Here is a 6000-nt window from a genome sequence, read left to right as displayed (position 1 = left end):
CAAGTGCTTGGGCCCCCCTGCCGCCCCCATGAGGGAGACCCGCTTGGAGTGCCTGGGTCCTGGCTCCGGCCTGGCCCAGCATGGAGTGTGGTGGCCATGTGGGGAGTGAACCAGGGGATGGAAGAGTCTCTCTCTCTCCGTCACTCTGCGTTTCAAATACATAACTTTTTTTTAAGTTAAATCACTTTCGTGTGCTTCTAAAACTAGAACTTGTTGGGGGGGGGGGTGGGCTCCCCAGAGGCCGGGTCTCCTGTTTCTCTCACTGTGCTCAGCGACTTTGCACTTTGCATTGGTTCAGGGCTACTCCTAATAAACTCAAAGACCACAGGGCTAATCTGCAGAGGGCACCCGACGAGGGCGTACAGCCCAGTGTCGACCCTATCTGCGGGGCACAGAAACCCAGGTCATTTTCAGGCTGGCGTCGCGGCTCACTAGGCTAATCCTCCGCCTTGCGGCGCCGGCACCCCAGGTTCTAGTCCCGGTCGGGGCGCCGGATTCTGTCCCGGTTGCCCCTCTTCCAGGCCAGCTCTCTGCTGTGGCCAGGGAGTGCAGTGGAGGATGGGCCCAAGTGCTTGGGCCCTGCACCCCATGGGAGACCAGGAGAAGTACCTGGCTCCTGCAAAAAAAAAAAAAAAAAAAAAAAAGAAAAAGAAAAAAAGAAAGAAACCCGGGTCATTTTCACCATCTGGTTTAGCTCTTTTTTAAAAAAAGTATTAAAATAGAGAGTTCTTAGCAGAGCCACCCAGATCTTATTTTTGTAAAGCGTTGCTTTGGACAGGACCCGCGCGCGCACACACCCCAAGGCCTAAGACAGTTGCACGACTGCATTTGAATAGGACGGGACAGTGGGGGCGGGGAATAACGGTCGCCGTCGCGAGCCCCAACTTCCACGCTCGCGACCCCCGGGGCTGGGGCGCTGCCAAGCCACGCCCCCTCGCAGAACCTTCTGGGCCGGGGTCATCCCCCCAGCCTTCCCCGGCTCCTGCTCATTCCGGGCGCGGGGCTCTCGGGGGTAAGAGCGTCCGTGGCCGAGCCGCCCGCGTCGTCCTCGGCCTCAGGGCCGCGGCCTTCGCTGTGCTCCGTGGCGCCGGCGCTTCTCTGCTGGTTGCTTCGAAGGGGAAAGCGACAGCGATGGGGCGGGGGCGGGGACAGAAGCCGCCGCCCCCTGGGCCGCTCCCCAGATGGCCGTTAGCCCCACCTGGGTCTCCCGCGGCCCAAGGGCCGGGCCTGCGCGGCGGGGAGGCTGGAGCCCGAGGGAGCAGCCGGGATCCCCATCGCGAGGGCCGTACCGGGGGGCCCCCTGGGGTCCTTCACAATTCCTAAAAATGGCCCTGTTCTGATACAAAGCGTTTCATTCTCCCCCTCAATAAGGCCTTTATTCTGTTTCAGGTCTCTTGAAGGAAATTTAAAGAGAACACGAATTGCTCCGCCGTCCTGAAACACCTTAAGGCGTCGACACGGAAGAGGACGCGGCGGAAACGGCCGCACGGACGGCGCCCAGGCCAAGTGAGCCCGCGAGTCGCCCGGGCCCGGGGTCGTTCCCCGTTCATCCGCACGCGCGCTCCTGATTGGCCGGCCCCGGCCTCCCGGAAGTGACGTCTCGCCCGGCGTGTGCGCCTCCTGGCGGCGCCCTCGCGGCCTCCCCTCCCACGCCCCGCCCCTCGACGCGCTCAAACGAGACCGCCGCGGCCGGGGCGGGGCCTGCGCGCGCCGGCGGCTGCGGGGGGCGTGGCCTGGGGAGCGGAGGCCGCGGTCGGGGCGCGCGTATTTCCGCCTGCGGCCGGCTGTTGGGGCCGGGGCATGGAGGTGGGCTAGCGGGCGGCGCCGGGCCGAGCGGGGTGGGCCGAGCGGCGGGCTCGAGGCTGCAGGCCGGACTGCGTGAGTGCTTGCGCTGCGCGGGCGCGCGGGACTGCTGGGAGTAACCGCCGCGGCGCGTGAGTCCGGGCGCGTGGGGGATGGGGCGGCGCGGGCTGGGCCCCTTCCCTCGCCCGGGGAGGGTCGCGGCGGCCGGGCCGGCCCCTTCGTGCCTCCTGCCCGGACCCTCGGCCCCTTCGCGGCCTCCGCCTGCGGCCTCGTGCGGGTCTTCAGGGTGCGGCCCCTGCCCAGGTCCGCGCGGGAGGGCGGGGGCCGTCGCCGCGGGAAGCGCCGGTCCCCGGACGCCGTCGCCCGCCGGCTGCCCCCGCGGCCGCTGCGGCGAGGGGCGGCTTCCCGGGCGGCCCCGCCGGCCCGCGTCCTCTGCGGGGCGCGGGGCGCGGGGCGCGGGGCCTGGCCCGGCCGCCCGGAGGGGGGAGCCCGGCGTGGGGGGGGGCGCGGCGCTCAGCGCTGTCCGTCTGTCAGTTTCAGAAATGCGCGTCTGTGCGCGGAGCTCGGCGCGCCCCCGCCAGTAGTGGCCCTGAGGGACTCTTCTCCGCGGCCGTTTCGCCAGGTAATGCTTTTCCAGTCGCTTGTCGAGAGGCCCCGGTGTGGGGGAGACGGCCGGGCCCTGGCGGGGAGAGGACGGCCAGAGCCTGGAGCACACGTGCCGTCGTCCGCAGCCCCGCGGCGCAGGTGTCCTTCGGCCTTGAGGGGAGTCCGAGGCACTGGGGCTGTGATCCGGGGCGCTGCTGCCGGGACCCGGGGCCGCTCCCTGCCGGCAGCGAGCGAGTGAGGGCCGGAGGGTTCGCGGGGAGCGCTTGCTCCGGGGTACAGCCGGTTGTTGGTACTCTCACCTGCCTGCCCGGGAGTGGCGTTCAGAGTTTGAAGTGCATTCTCAGTCTGAAGAGCTTTGGCGCTGTGCTGGGAGCGCCCCGGTGTGGGTTGGGGCCTCCGTGTCGCGGGCGCCTGCTGTCACGCAGGAGCACGGGGGGGACGCACAGTCACACGGCCTTCTCACTGTGAGCTTGCTGACTGCCGCTCTGTGCATGTGTGCATAACGCACGGGGCTGAGGGCCAGGCACGTGTGCGGCGTTACGGTTGGAGCTGCAGGTGTCTGGGAGAAGGGGATGAGCGCGCCGATCGCGGCTCGTCCGCAGGCTGCGGGTGCCCTGGCCTCGGGCTCCTCCGTCTCCCAGCTTAGCAGGAGCTGCTTCAGTTTGGGCTTTGTTTTTATTGGGTTAGTGGTGATCCGTAAGTCTTCTCAGATTCCTGTGGGATTCCCCACGACCCAGAGAGAGAGACTGCACGAGGAAGCTAGCAGTGTCGGGAGGGCCTCTGAAACTCGGGGGTGCACACGAGGAAGAGGGGGAGAAGGGTCTGCCGCCGGAGCCGCGGAGAGCGTGGCCAGCGTCGTCCTGTGCTGTGGAGGATCTGGGGGGAGAGCGCTTCAGGGGGAACTTCCATGAAGACGCGAGTGGGGCTTGCGTAAGGGTAGAGCCGGAGAGCAGAGGCGCTGAGAGTGGGAGATGTGGGGGATTTGTTCTCGAAGACAGGTAGTTGGGAAGAATAGAAGAGGCTTGTCGCTGAAGTCTGACTAGTTAACACTGAGAAATCACGGCCCTGGCGAACCCCTGACTGCCTCTGGTGGAGCAGCCAGCATTTTTTTTTTTTTTTAACTTATTTGACAGAGTTATAGACAGAGAGAGGGAGAGAGAGAGAGAAAGGTCTTCCTTCCGTTGGTTCACTCCCCCAATGGCTGCCATGGCCGGCACTGCACCGATCCGGAGCCAGGAGCCAGGAGCTTCTTCCTGGTCTCCCATGGGGTGCAGGGCCCAAGCACTTGGGCCATCCTCCACTGCCTTCCCAGGCCACAGCAGAGAGCTGGACTGGAAGAGGGGCAACCAGGACTAGAACCCAGCGCTGACATGGGGTGCCGGCGCCGCAGGTGGAGGATTAACCAAGTGAGCCACGGTGCTGGCCCGCATCTAGCATTTTTTAAAGATTTATTTTACTTATTTGAAAGGCAGAGTTAGAGAGAGAGGGAGAGACAAAGTTTCCATCAGAAGTGGAGCAGCCGGGACTCAGGCTGGTGCCTACATGGAATGCTGGCACGGCTGTTGGCGGCTTTACCTGCTACGCCACACTGCTGGCCCCATCCGGTGTTGTTGTTTTAAGATTGATTTATTTATTTAAAAGGCAGAGTGGCAGAGAGAGGTCTTCCATTCACAAGTTCACTCCCTAAATGGGCACAACAGCTGGAGCTGGGCTGATCTGGAGCCAGGAGCTTCCTCCGGGTCTCCAATGCAGGTGCAGGAGCGCAAGGACTTGGCCATCCTCTGCTGCTTTCCCAGGCCACAGCAGAGAGCTGGATCGGAAGTGAACAGCTGTTACTGGCTGGTGCCCGCATGCGGTGCCCGCAGTGCAGGCGGTGGTTTAACCCGCTGTGCCACACGCTGGCCCCGACTTTGTAGTATTATATGTTTGGCCTTTCACATACAAGAAATTTTTTGAATACAATAATTTGATGTTCTGAAAAAACATTTCTTAGGTATTCCCTAATCTGTAGCACCTTTGTAAAAGGTAGACCTCAGTAAAATGCAGCTGAATTAGTGTCCAGAAAGGGCAGGCGTCTGCAGTTGAACATGAACTTCAACCGTCACTGCCGCCTCCCAAGGTCTATATTAATAGGAAGCTGGAACTAGGAACCAAGGTAATACTATGCGGGGGTCTTAACCCCTGGGCCAAACACCCACCTTGCATTATCTTTATTTTCTTAAAGATTTATTTATTTATTTGAAAGGCAGAGTTAGAGAGATGGAGAGATAGAAGGCGATCTTCCATCCGCTGGTTCACTCCCCAAATGTCTGTGATGGCCGAGCTGGGCCGGTTTGAAGCCCGGAGCCGGGAGCTTCCTCCGGGTCCCCCACGCGGGTGCAGGCGTCCAGAGGTTGGATCTGCTGCTGCTGCTTTCCCAGGCGCATTACTAGGGAGCGGGATGGGAAGTGGAGCAGCTGGGACTCAGACCGGTGCCCGTGTGGGACGCCGCACTGCAGGCCGCAGTTTTACCCACTGAGCTATAGCTGGCCCTTGCAGTATCTTTTAATCCCTTTCTCCATAAGCTTGCTTGCTTTATGTAAAGGGAAGAGGTCGAGACTCATCTGCTGGTTCACTCCCCAGACGCCAGCTGAAGCCATGGGCCAGGAACTCAGTGTGGGCCTCCTGTGTGGGTGGCAGGAGTCCAGCTCTTAGCACCGCCACCTGCTGCCATCAGGGTGTGCGTTAGCAGGAGCTGGGGCACAGACCCGGAGTGTGGGTCCCAGAGGCCCACTCCTGGCTTGTTTAATTGAAAGAAAGAATCTGTGAAGTTTTTGAAGCACCCTTGAGTATGTAATCAATCATGGGCATAAAAAGAAATTAGGTTAAACATCATTTTATTTTAGGAATTATTATGCCGCAGAAGCCTCAGCAGTAAAGATTAATTTATTTCAAAATGTTAATGATATCTCATTAGCAAAGATTATGCACCCTGAATTTTAGAGTGATACTTATTTAAAAGTCTGTCACTAGCAAGGTTTTATGCAGATATCCAGTGACTTAGAATTCTTTTTGTTTTTAAAGATTTATTTGTAGTTGAATGTCAGAGTTACACAGAGAAGGAGAGGCAGCGAGCGAGCGGCAGCTTTACCCACTCTGCCACAGCACCAGCCCCGACTTAGCTCTTAACCTTTGCTCGTCCCTTCCGCTTTGAAAGGAGGCTTTTTCCTAATTCCCCTCCCAGGAACTTGCGTGTGACCTGCACACGTGCCACCCTGTGCACCACACGTGAGCACTGTGCGTGTGCTTTCCTCAGGGACGAGGCCCTGTGCTGTCCCACTAAGCGCTTCTCATGCCGTGGGTGCACTGGCACACTGTAAACACTGGACTTGCCTGGTTCCTCATGAGCAGACTGGGGCTGTGGGCTTCGAGGAAGTGTCTCAGGACTGACGCTCCCTCCTCAGCACAGCGATCGGGGCAGCGGCGGGACTTACCCGGTCAGGTTAATGGGACTCCTTGAGAAAGTTCTGCCTGCACTGGACAGTTGGCAGTTTTTCTCCTACCTAACTCTGTTCCTTGGAGGTGATTTACTAAGACCGGCCCGTGTTCGAG

General features: G+C 60.6%; 1 protein-coding gene across 10 annotated transcripts in view; it reads left to right on the top strand.

The window, feature by feature from the left end:
* The first annotated feature begins 995 nt into the window (after nt 1-995).
* Nucleotides 996-6000, top strand: part of SETX (senataxin) — a 69584-nt gene continuing 64579 nt past the window's right edge. For 2 of the 10 annotated variants that reach the window (XR_016226337.1, XR_016226339.1), the window contains exons 1-2: nt 1737-1934; nt 2338-2425. The gene's annotated coding sequence lies outside the window, so the exon portion shown is untranslated. Of the gene's footprint in view, nt 1013-1389; nt 1507-1705; nt 1935-2337; nt 2426-6000 lie in introns of those variants that run through there. The other 8 variants (XM_089321905.1, XM_051835324.3, XM_070058310.2 and 5 more) reach the window with 7 other exon arrangements.

The sequence above is a fragment of the Oryctolagus cuniculus genome, chromosome 1, assembly GCF_051225735.1.
Source record: "Oryctolagus cuniculus isolate XC-2025 breed Fujian yellow rabbit chromosome 1, ASM5122573v1, whole genome shotgun sequence".
NCBI lineage: Eukaryota > Metazoa > Chordata > Mammalia > Lagomorpha > Leporidae > Oryctolagus > Oryctolagus cuniculus.
The sequence above is the reverse complement of the archived record's forward strand: the minus strand, read 5'-3'. Positions and strand labels throughout refer to the sequence as shown.